Source organism: Chiloscyllium punctatum, chromosome 31 (genome assembly GCF_047496795.1).
Source record: "Chiloscyllium punctatum isolate Juve2018m chromosome 31, sChiPun1.3, whole genome shotgun sequence".
In the NCBI taxonomy this organism is placed as follows: Eukaryota; Metazoa; Chordata; class Chondrichthyes; order Orectolobiformes; family Hemiscylliidae; genus Chiloscyllium; species Chiloscyllium punctatum.
Genome location: NC_092769.1, coordinates 9511914 through 9524484, shown reverse-complemented (window position 1 = coordinate 9524484; position 12571 = coordinate 9511914). Strand labels below are relative to the sequence as shown.

Here is a 12571-nt window from a genome sequence, read left to right as displayed (position 1 = left end):
GGTCTGGGAAAATTTCACGGAGTATGGTCAGTCGGAGCAAAAGTAAGGAAGTCGTTCGTTTCTGCAGTGTTTCACAATACTACCTTTCCCGTGAGCAGTCGAACAGACGAAACGATTGTGCCACAGACTGCGACAGCAAGCTCTGCTAAAAAGTAATCCTTTAAAGCCGGTGTAAGCAACACGACGGTATTGGGGTACACCGCGTGGAATCAGATACTTCGGTGTATCTCGTCCATGCTCACCTCCTAGCCAAAGTTAAACAAGTCCCGTTCCCCAGCATTTGGCCCCAATCCCGATAAACCCATCCTATCCAGAAACTCATCCGATTACCTTTGCAATTTTCTGAATGTAATCGCCTCCTCCACTTCCTCTGGTAGCTCATTCCAAACACGCACAACCTTCTGTGTGGGAAATGTGCCGCAGGACCTTTGTCAATTTCAGCCCACTCACCTTAAACCGATGCTCTCGATTTTTCAACTCACCCCAACTTGGGTAAAACACATAAATACTCAGTTTACAACCCTTCCATAAGATCATGTCGCAGCCGTTATGCTGCGGGGAAAGTCGTCCCAGCTTATTCCACCTCGCCCTACGGTCCAAATATTGACGACATCCTTGTCTATATTTTGTCATCAATTTCACGTGTTTTTTTTTACGTTTTCAAGATGTTAATTTCGCTGGACAATAACAAGCTATTGGAAACAGAAAGGTGAAACGTAGAATTGCTTCAACTTTCAGTGCTGGATGCCACTGAGCTGCTGTACGGTAGCCTCGGCTGGTTTCTGTAGTGTAGTGGTCATCGCGTTCGCCTAACTACGCGGAAGGTCCCCAGTTCGAAACTGGGCAGAAACTGCTTTCTTTTTCAAGTGCAGCCTTTCACATGCACAAGAACGGAGCTTCCTTGCTTGCTTTCCCATCTGCAAACCTGCCTTCGAATTTGCTTGAACGAATCTGCTCTCGTAGTGAAATGCAAGGCAACTCCATTTAATTACTGTGCAAAGCGTTATAAAGTTTTTCTCCAACCTGGTTCTGATCATATGCCATTCTGTTTGAGAATGTAGTTGCCGCGTTCTGATCCTTCCACGAAAAGCAGTACCGCATTTGCATTCCTTGCGCAGGCGGCCCGGTTCAAAGGCAGGGAAGAAGCTGATGCGCTGGTGTCACAGCGCACCACGAATTCCTGAACTTGTCTGTCTGTCAAACGTACCCCAAAGTCGTCTCTGAAAGGCTTCATTTGGAAGCTGTCTGTCGTTATTCAACGCGCGAGAGTTGGCACCGGAGGTCCTGAATCATGTTTTGGAGCAGTTCGCACGTTAGTGGCTCATTCAATCAGCAACAGCAATGAAAAAAAACAAACACTCTGAGAGGAACCTCCGGACCTGTGCTGTCATAGCGTCGCTAGTATGAAGGTGCGCCCCGAGATCTAAGCCATGTTGGAACTGTAACGGAGGAATCGACAGAGAGGCTACAGAATGACATCGCATCCATTTAATTTTCTTTAAATCACTGACGAGCAGGAAAATGTTCACGGAGAGGGCAAGTGGAGAAGTGTGGCAATTGCAGCTCTGGTGAAACTCCTTCTTTGTGATTCACTCAGCAAACAGAGACGTGAAGGTGACTCAGGCGTGAGAGCTCTTCACATCGAGAACAAAAAGCAATCCAGGGCAGTTAGCACCTCTTCCGGACTGGGGGTGGGGTGAGGTAATTACCTTTTGAGTTCTGTTACTATGTTCAGAAACTGCCTTTTAGATTGAGGTGAACAGAAACTCCATTTCTAATAAGCACCATGGAAGTTAGCAAAATGTATTGAGTCGCTTCTCGTCGATTCCCGCACAGGTTTCCGACTCACTTGGTATCCATGTGGCTCATGTCCAGGAGTGAACATCTCTGCAGCAAATTGCACGGTTAAGGTAAAAGGCACGGAAAGTGTCATCTCGAACTGGCTCCGAGGTCAGAGCATCCTCACAATGTGATCTGTCGCTCTCGGAATGTAATGCGACCTCCGGTTTTAGGGCAGAGAACTTTCTTTGGGACCCTTATTCTGCAAAACAGACACAGTGACTGAATAAATGCTGCACGGTATGATTTGGAACACGGCCTGCTCAGCTTTGTGCATTTTCCCTGTAGTCCGGCGTGTTTCGTGTTCCGTGTAAACGTGAAAGTCGTCCTTTTTCGAGCAATGGGTGAAATCATTTAGCAAAGCAAGAATCGAAATTGCAGTAATGTCAAGCAGCTCATGGTTATTTGACCAAATCATAAGCGAACATATATTGTCACGCACTCACAGATACATTTGTAGCTGAAAAGAGTCCGAGAAGATAGACTCAGCTTAAAATTGATTTTTGTCTGGATTGATGGGCTATCATTATCTGCTGCGACATTGACATTGCAGCCGGGCACATCCCAGCAGCTGTGCGAGTCGGAGAGGGATCATGGAACCCTTTTCATGTGACTTTGCGTCTGTTGTTATGCAGGGGCACAATTGGAAATGCAAGGAAAGGGGCTGTGCGATCGGCTGGTAGTGTGGCCAAGCGGTCTAAGGCGCTGGATCCAGGCTCCAGTCTTGAAAGGGGCGCGGGTTCGAATCCCGCCACTGCCTTTTCTGCTGTTTAACTCCAATGCTGCAGCTTGTTAAAATGCTGTTTCCGCCCCCACTGTATTGATGTTGAAAACAAAAGTAAAATGGGTTTGCTTCCCGGGGAATTAACTGTGGTGTGGGACAGTGCCACGCGGAAAATCGCAAACAGCTCTGCTGTTCCAGGCAATTTGAGCGTTTACTGGAACCGAATGGAGACTGTTATTTCATCGCTGTTGTGATGAAACACTGCAGAAACGAACGACTTCCTTACTTTTGCTCCGACTGACCATACTCCGTGAAATTTCCGCGGACCCACAGTTGAGGATTTTTGCTGCTGGAAGTTCCCTCAGAAACCCTGTTAACTCGTTATGTGGTGACTCGACTCGTCGTTATTTGGTTTTCTGGTCAATGGGGAAATCGATCCAATGAATTTCGATGTCACATGTTATTGAATTTCTCCCATTTCCTTTATTTCCGTCCTGGAGGCATCGGAACGGAAAGGGAATCTCATCGAGACTGTGATTGGTGAAATTCACTTTTCATGGCCCCTTCTTATTATGTTCTTTCTTTCTCTCTTTTCAGCATTGTCTGGGAAGTGTTGGTGCACTAAGGCTGCAGTATGTTTGAAAGAGTAGTTTGGAATTGCCCTGTTGTTAGTTGTGAGATTACTTTATGACTCATGCCCTCGGACTGTCTCACATTTAGCATTCATGCATCTCTGTGTCTGAAAATGCATTAGGCATGCCAGTTTTGTTTGTGTTCCGTGTTAAATGCTTACTGTTTTGCGATTCGCTCAGTACATTACGAGTTAACAGGGTTTCTGAGGTAACTTCCAGCAGCAGAAATCCTCAACTGAGGGTCTGGGAAAATTTCACGGAGTATGGTCAGTCGGAGCAAAAGTAAGGAAGTCGTTCGTTTCTGCAGTGTTTCACAATACTACCTTTCCCGTGAGCAGTCGAACAGACGAAACGATTGTGCCACAGACTGCGACAGCAAGCTCTGCTAAAAAGTAATCCTTTAAAGCCGGTGTAAGCAACACGACGGTATTGGGGTACACCGCGTGGAATCAGATACTTCGGTGTATCTCGTCCATGCTCACCTCCTAGCCAAAGTTAAACAAGTCCCGTTCCCCAGCATTTGGCCCCAATCCCGATAAACCCATCCTATCCAGAAACTCATCCGATTACCTTTGCAATTTTCTGAGTGTAATCGCCTCCTCCACTTCCTCTGGTAGCTCATTCCAAACACGCACAACCTTCTGTGTGGGAAATGTGCCGCAGGACCTTTGTCAATTTCAGCCCACTCACCTTAAACCGATGCTCTCGATTTTTCAACTCACCCCAACTTGGGTAAAACACATAAATACTCAGTTTACAACCCTTCCATAAGATCATGTCGCAGCCGTTATGCTGCGGGGAAAGTCGTCCCAGCTTATTCCACCTCGCCCTACGGTCCAAATATTGACGACATCCTTGTCTATATTTTGTCATCAATTTCACGTGTTTTTTTTTACGTTTTCAAGATGTTAATTTCGCTGGACAATAACAAGCTATTGGAAACAGAAAGGTGAAACGTAGAATTGCTTCAACTTTCAGTGCTGGATGCCACTGAGCTGCTGTACGGTAGCCTCGGCTGGTTTCTGTAGTGTAGTGGTCATCGCGTTCGCCTAACACGCGGAAGGTCCCCAGTTCGAAACTGGGCAGAAACTGCTTTCTTTTTCAAGTGCAGCCTTTCACATGCACAAGAACGGAGCTTCCTTGCTTGCTTTCCCATCTGCAAACCTGCCTTCGAATTTGCTTGAACGAATCTGCTCTCGTAGTGAAATGCAAGGCAACTCCATTTAATTACTGTGCAAAGCGTTATAAAGTTTTTCTCCAACCTGGTTCTGATCATATGCCATTCTGTTTGAGAATGTAGTTGCCGCGTTCTGATCCTTCCACGAAAAGCAGTACCGCATTTGCATTCCTTGCGCAGGCGGCCCGGTTCAAAGGCAGGGAAGAAGCTGATGCGCTGGTGTCACAGCGCACCACGAATTCCTGAACTTGTCTGTCTGTCAAACGTACCCCAAAGTCGTCTCTGAAAGGCTTCATTTGGAAGCTGTCTGTCGTTATTCAACGCGCGAGAGTTGGCACCGGAGGTCCTGAATCATGTTTTGGAGCAGTTCGCACGTTAGTGGCTCATTCAATCAGCAACAGCAATGAAAAAAAACATACACTCTGAGAGGAACCTCCGGACCTGTGCTGTCATAGCGTCGCTAGTATTAAGGTGCGCCCCGAGATCTAAGCCATGTTGGAACTGTAACGGAGGAATCGACAGAGAGGCTACAGAATGACATCGCATCCATTTAATTTTCTTTAAATCACTGACGAGCAGGAAAATGTTCACGGAGAGGGCGAGTGTAGAAGTGTGGCAATTGAAGCTCTGGTGATACTCCTTCTTTGTGATTCACTCAGCAAACAGAGACGTGAAGGTGACTCAGGTGTGAGAGCTCTTCACATCGAGAACAAAAAGCAATCAAGGGCAGTTAGCACCTCTTCCGGACTGGGGGTGGGGTGAGGTAATTACCTTTTGAGTTCTGTTACTATGTTCAGAAACTGCCTTTTAGATTGAGGTGAACAGAAACTCCATTTCTAATAAGCACCATGGAAGTTAGCAAAATGTATTGAGTCGCTTCTCGTCGATTCCCGCACAGGTTTCCGACTCACTTGGTATCCATGTGGCTCATGTCCAGGAGTGAACATCTCTGCAGCAAATTGCACGGTTAAGGTAAAAGGCACGGAAAGTGTCATCTCGAACTGGCTCCGAGGGCAGAGCATCCTCACAATGTGATCTGTCGCTCTCGGAATGTAATGCGACCTCCGGTTTTAGGGTAGAGAACTTTCTTTGGGACCCTTATTCTGCAAAACAGACACAGTGACTGAATAAATGCTGCACGGTATGATTTGGAACACGGCCTGCTCAGCTTTGTGCATTTTCCCTGTAGTCCGGCGTGTTTCGTGTTCCGTGTAAACGTGAAAGTCGTCCTTTTTCGAGCAATGGGTGAAATCATTTAGCAAAGCAAGAATCGAAATTGCAGTAATGTCAAGCAGCTCATGGTTATTTGACCAAATCATAAGCGAACATATATTGTCACGCACTCACAGATACATTTGTAGCTGAAAAGAGTCCGAGAAGATAGACTCAGCTTAAAATTGATTTTTGTCTGGATTGATGGGCTATCATTATCTGCTGCGACATTGACATTGCAGCCGGGCACATCCCAGCAGCTGTGCGAGTCGGAGAGGGATCATGGAACCCTTTTCATGTGACTTTGCGTCTGTTGTTATGCAGGGGCACAATTGGAAATGCAAGGAAAGTGGATGCGCGGTCTGCTGGTAGTGTGGCCGAGCGGTCTAAGGCGCTGGATCCAGGTTCCAGTCTTGAAAAGGGCGCGGGTTCGAATCCCGCCACTGCCTTTTCTGCTGTTTAACTCCAATGCTGCAGCTTGTTAAAATGCTGTTTCCGCCCCCACTGTATTGATGTTGAAAACAAAAGTAAAATGGGTTTGCTTCCCGGGGAATTAACTGTGGTGTGGGACAGTGCCACGCGGAAAATCGCAAACAGCTCTGCTGTTCCAGGCAATTTGAGCGTTTACTGGAACCGAATGGAGATCGTTATTTCATCGCTGTTGTGATGAAACACTGCAGAAACGAACGACTTCCTTACTTTTGCTCCGACTGACCATACTCCGTGAAATTTCCCCGGACCCACAGTTGAGGATTTTTGCTGCTGGAAGTTCCCTCAGAAACCCTGTTAACTCGTTATGTGGTGACTCGACTCGTCGTTATTTGGTTTTCTGGTCAATGGGGAAATCGATCCAATGAATTTCGATGTCACATGTTATTGAATTTCTCCCATTTCCTTTATTTCCGTCCTGGAGGCATCGGAACGGAAAGAGAATCTCATCGAGACTGTGATTGGTGAAATTCACTTTTCATGGCCCCTTCTTATTATGTTCTTTCTTTCTCTCTTTTCAGCATTGTCTGGGAAGTGTTGGTGCACGAAGGCTGCAGTATGTTTGAAAGAGTAGTTTGGAATTGCCCTGTTGTTAGTTGTGAGATTACTTTATGACTCATGCCCTCGGACTGTCTCACATTTCGCATTCATGCATCTCTGTGTCTGAAAATGCATTAGACATGCCAGTTTTGTTTGTGTTCCGTGTTAAATGTTTACTGTTTTGCGATTCGCTCAGTACATTACGAGTTAACAGGGTTTCTGAGGTAACTTCCAGCAGCAGAAATCCTCAACTGAGGGTCTGGGAAAATTTCACGGAGAATGGTCAGTCGGAGCAAAAGTAAGGAAGTCGTTCGTTTCTGCAGTGTTTCACAATACTACCTTTCCCGTGAGCAGGCGAACAGACGAAACGATTGTGCCACAGACTGCGACGGCAAGCTCTGCTAAAAAATAATCGTTTAAAGCCGGTGTAAGCAACACGACGGTATTGGGGTACACCGCGTGGAATCAGATACTTCGGTGTATCTCGTCCATGCTCACAGTATAGCCAAAGTTAAACAAGTCCCGTTCCCCAGCATTTGGCCCCAATCCCGCTAAACCCATCCTATCCAGCAACTCATCCGATTACCTTTGCACTTTTCTGAGTGTAATCGCCTCCTCCACTTCCTCTGGAAGCTCATTCCAAACACGCACAACCTTCTGTGTGGGAAATGTGCCGCAGGTCCTTTGTCAATTTCAGCCTACTCACCTTAAACCGATGCTCTCGATTTTTCAACTCACCCCAACTTGGGTAAAACACATAAATACTCAGTTTACAACCCTTCCATAAGATCATGGCGCAGCCGTTATGCTGCGGGGAAAGTCGTCCCAGCTTATTCCACCTCGCCCTACGGTCCAAACATTGACGACATCCTTGTCTATATTTTGTCATCAATTTCACGTGTTTTTTTTACGTTTTCAAGATGTTAATTTCGCTGGACAATAACAAGCTATTGGAAACAGAAAGGTGAAACGTAGAATTGCTTCAACTTTCAGTGCTGGATGCCACTGAGCGGCAGTACGGTAGCCTCGGCTGGTTTCTGTAGTGTAGTGGTCATCACGTTCACCTCACATGCGAAAGGTCCCCAGTTCGAAACTGGGCAGAAACGGCTTTCTTTATCAAGTGCAGCCTTTCACATGCACAAGAACGGAGCTTCCTTGCTTGCTTTCCCATCTGCAAACCTGCCTTCGAATTTGCTTGAACGAATCTGCTCTCGTAGTGAAATGCAAGGCAACTCCATTTAATTACTGTGCAAAGCGTTATAAAGTTTTTCTCCAACCTGGTTCTGATCATATGCCATTCTGTTTGAGAGTGTAGTTGCCGCGTTCTGATCCTTCCACGAAAAGCAGTACCGCATTTGCATTCCTTGCGCAGGCGGCCCGGTTCAAAGGCAGGGAAGAAGCTGATGCACTGGTGTCACAGCGCACCACGAATTTCTGAACTTGTCTGTCTGTCAAACGTACCCCAAAGTCGTCTCTGAAAGACTTCATTTGGAAGTTGTCTGTCGTTATTCAACGCGCGAGAGTTGGTACCGGAGGTCCTGAATCATGTTTTGGAGCAGTTCGCACGTTAGTGGCTCATTCAATCAGCAACAGCAATGAAAAAAAACATACACTCTGAGAGGAACCTCCGGACCTGTGCTGTCATAGCGTCGCTAGTATGAAGGTGCGCCCCGAGATCTAAGCCATTTTGGAACTGTAACGGAGGAATCGACAGAAAGGCTACAGAATGACATCGCATCCATTTAATTTTCTTTAAATCACTGACGAGCAGGAAAATGTTCACGGAGAGGGCGAGTGGAGAAGTGTGGCAATTGCAGCTCTGGTGAAACTCCTTCTTTGTGATTCACTCAGCAAACAGAGACGTGAAGGTGACTCAGGCGTGAGAGCTCTTCACATCGAGAACAAAAAGCAATCAAGGGCAGTTAGCACCTCTTCCGGACTGGGGGTGGGGTGAGGTAATTACCTTTTGAGTTCTGTTACTATGTTCAGAAACTGCCTTTTAGATTGAGGTGAACAGAAACTCCATTTCTAATAAGCACCATGGAAGTTAGCAAAATGTATTGAGTCGCTTCTCGTCGATTCCCGCACAGGTTTCCGACTCACTTGGTATCCATGTGGCTCATGTCCAGGAGTGAACATCTCTGCAGCAAATTGCACGGTTAAGGTAAAAGGCACGGAAAGTGTCATCACGAACTGGCTCCGAGGTCAGAGCATCCTCACAATGTGATCTGTCGCTCTCGGAATGTAATGCGACCTCCGGTTTTAGGGTAGAGAACTTTCTTTGGGACCCTTATTCTGCAAAACAGACACAGTGACTGAATAAATGCTGCACGGTATGATTTGGAACACGGCCTGCTCAGCTTTGTGCATTTTCCCTGTAGTCCGGCGTGTTTCGTGTTCCGTGTAAATGTGAAAGTCGTCCTTTTTCGAGCAATGGGTGAAATCATTTAGCAAAGCAAGAATCGAAATTGCAGTAATGTCAAGCAGCTCATGGTTATTTGACCAAATCATAAGCGAACATATATTGTCAAGCACTCACAGATACATTTGTAGCTGAAAAGAGTCCGAGAAGATAGACTCAGCTTAAAATTGATTTTTGTCTGGATTGATGGGCTATCATTATCTGCTGCGACATTGACATTGCAGCCGGGCACATCCCAGCAGCTGTGCGAGTCGGAGAGGGATCATGGAACCCTTTTCATGTGACTTTGCGTCTGTTGTTATGCAGGGGCACAATTGGAAATGCAAGGAAAGGGGCTGTGCGATCGGCTGGTAGTGTGGCCGAGCGGTCTAAGGCGCTGGATCCAGGCTCCAGTCTTGAAAGGGGCGCGGGTTCGAATCCCGCCACTGCCTTTTCTGCTGTTTAACTCCAATGCTGCAGCTTGTTAAAATGCTGTTTCCGCCCCCACTGTATTGATGTTGAAAACAAAAGTAAAATGGGTTTGCTTCCCGGGGAATTAACTGTGGTGTGGGACAGTGCCACGCGGAAAATCGCAAACAGCTCTGCTGTTCCAGGCAATTTGAGCGTTTACTGGAACCGAATGGAGACTGTTATTTCATCGCTGTTGTGATGAAACACTGCAGAAACGAACGACTTCCTTACTTTTGCTCCGACTGACCATACTCCGTGAAATTTCCGCGGACCCACAGTTGAGGATTTTTGCTGCTGGAAGTTCCCTCAGAAACCCTGTTAACTCGTTATGTGGTGACTCGACTCGTCGTTATTTGGTTTTCTGGTCAATGGGGAAATCGATCCAATGAATTTCGATGTCACATGTTATTGAATTTCTCCCATTTCCTTTATTTCCGTCCTGGAGGCATCGGAACGGAAAGGGAATCTCATCGAGACTGTGATTGGTGAAATTCACTTTTTATGGCCCCTTCTTATTATGTTCTTTCTTTCTCTCTTTTCAGCATTGTCTGGGAAGTGTTGGTGCACTAAGGCTGCAGTATGTTTGAAAGAGTAGTTTGGAATTGCCCTGTTGTTAGTTGTGAGATTACTTTATGACTCATGCCCTCGGACTGTCTCACATTTAGCATTCATGCATCTCTGTGTCTGAAAATGCATTAGGCATGCCAGTTTTGTTTGTGTTCCGTGTTAAATGTTTACTGTTTTGCGATTCGCTCAGTACATTACGAGTTAACAGGGTTTCTGAGGTAACTTCCAGCAGCAGAAATCCTCAACTGAGGGTCTGGGAAAATTTCACGGAGTATGGTCAGTCGGAGCAAAAGTAAGGAAGTCGTTCGTTTCTGCAGTGTTTCACAATACTACCTTTCCCGTGAGCAGTCGAACAGACGAAACGATTGTGCCACAGACTGCGACAGCAAGCTCTGCTAAAAAGTAATCCTTTAAAGCCGGTGTAAGCAACACGACGGTATTGGGGTACACCGCGTGGAATCAGATACTTCGGTGTATCTCGTCCATGCTCACCTCCTAGCCAAAGTTAAACAAGTCCCGTTCCCCAGCATTTGGCCCCAATCCCGATAAACCCATCCTATCCAGAAACTCATCCGATTACCTTTGCAATTTTCTGAGTGTAATCGCCTCCTCCACTTCCTCTGGTAGCTCATTCCAAACACGCACAACCTTCTGTGTGGGAAATGTGCCGCAGGACCTTTGTCAATTTCAGCCCACTCACCTTAAACCGATGCTCTCGATTTTTCAACTCACCCCAACTTGGGTAAAACACATAAATACTCAGTTTACAACCCTTCCATAAGATCATGTCGCAGCCGTTATGCTGCGGGGAAAGTCGTCCCAGCTTATTCCACCTCGCCCTACGGTCCAAATATTGACGACATCCTTGTCTATATTTTGTCATCAATTTCACGTGTTTTTTTTTACGTTTTCAAGATGTTAATTTCGCTGGACAATAACAAGCTATTGGAAACAGAAAGGTGAAACGTAGAATTGCTTCAACTTTCAGTGCTGGATGCCACTGAGCTGCTGTACGGTAGCCTCGGCTGGTTTCTGTAGTGTAGTGGTCATCGCGTTCGCCTAACACGCGGAAGGTCCCCAGTTCGAAACTGGGCAGAAACTGCTTTCTTTTTCAAGTGCAGCCTTTCACATGCACAAGAACGGAGCTTCCTTGCTTGCTTTCCCATCTGCAAACCTGCCTTCGAATTTGCTTGAACGAATCTGCTCTCGTAGTGAAATGCAAGGCAACTCCATTTAATTACTGTGCAAAGCGTTATAAAGTTTTTCTCCAACCTGGTTCTGATCATATGCCATTCTGTTTGAGAATGTAGTTGCCGCGTTCTGATCCTTCCACGAAAAGCAGTACCGCATTTGCATTCCTTGCGCAGGCGGCCCGGTTCAAAGGCAGGGAAGAAGCTGATGCGCTGGTGTCACAGCGCACCACGAATTCCTGAACTTGTCTGTCTGTCAAACGTACCCCAAAGTCGTCTCTGAAAGGCTTCATTTGGAAGCTGTCTGTCGTTATTCAACGCGCGAGAGTTGGCACCGGAGGTCCTGAATCATGTTTTGGAGCAGTTCGCACGTTAGTGGCTCATTCAATCAGCAACAGCAATGAAAAAAAACATACACTCTGAGAGGAACCTCCGGACCTGTGCTGTCATAGCGTCGCTAGTATTAAGGTGCGCCCCGAGATCTAAGCCATGTTGGAACTGTAACGGAGGAATCGACAGAGAGGCTACAGAATGACATCGCATCCATTTAATTTTCTTTAAATCACTGACGAGCAGGAAAATGTTCACGGAGAGGGCGAGTGTAGAAGTGTGGCAATTGAAGCTCTGGTGATACTCCTTCTTTGTGATTCACTCAGCAAACAGAGACGTGAAGGTGACTCAGGTGTGAGAGCTCTTCACATCGAGAACAAAAAGCAATCAAGGGCAGTTAGCACCTCTTCCGGAGTGGGGGTGGGGTGAGGTAATTACCTTTTGAGTTCTGTTACTATGTTCAGAAACTGCCTTTTAGATTGAGGTGAACAGAAACTCCATTTCTAATAAGCACCATGGAAGTTAGCAAAATGTATTGAGTCGCTCCTCGTGTTGGTGCACTAAGGCTGCAGTATGTTTGAAAGAGTTTTTTGGAATTGCCCTGTTGTTAGTTGTGAGATTACTTTATGACTCATGCCCTCGGACTGTCTCAAATTTAGCATTCATTCATCTCTGTGTCTGAAAATGCATTATGCATGCCAGTTTTGTTTGTGTTCCGTGTTAAATGCTTACTGTTTTGCGATTCGCTCAGTACATTACGAGTTAACAGGGTTTCTGAGGTAACTTCCAGAGGCAGAAATCCTCAACTGAGGTTCTGGGAAATTTTCACGAAGTATGGTCAGTCGGAGCAAAAGTAAGGAAGTCGTTCGTTTCTGCAGTTTTTCACAATACTACCATTCCTCCTCTCTCACCTTCAACCGCTCTGTCCCCTCGAACTGTCCTCGCCACCTCCTTCTGCTTCCACCCCCTCCTGCTTTCTACTCTCTCTCTCCGCGCGAC

The 12571-nt window shown here is 46.4% G+C and overlaps 4 non-coding genes across 4 annotated transcripts; all 4 read left to right on the top strand.

Annotated features, from left to right (window-relative positions):
- Positions 1-2517: 2517 nt before the first annotated feature.
- trnal-cag (transfer RNA leucine (anticodon CAG)) lies at positions 2518-2599 on the top strand. Its single transcript has one exon. It is a non-coding gene; the product is annotated as a tRNA-Leu (tRNA).
- Positions 2600-5951: 3352 nt separating this feature from the next.
- On the top strand, positions 5952-6033 carry trnal-cag (transfer RNA leucine (anticodon CAG)). The gene has a single exon. It is a non-coding gene; the product is annotated as a tRNA-Leu (tRNA).
- Positions 6034-7646: 1613 nt separating this feature from the next.
- On the top strand, positions 7647-7719 carry trnav-cac (transfer RNA valine (anticodon CAC)). Its single transcript has one exon. It is a non-coding gene; the product is annotated as a tRNA-Val (tRNA).
- A 1665-nt stretch (positions 7720-9384) lies between these two features.
- Positions 9385-9466, top strand: trnal-cag (transfer RNA leucine (anticodon CAG)). Its single transcript has one exon. It is a non-coding gene; the product is annotated as a tRNA-Leu (tRNA).
- Positions 9467-12571: the final 3105 nt, after the last annotated feature.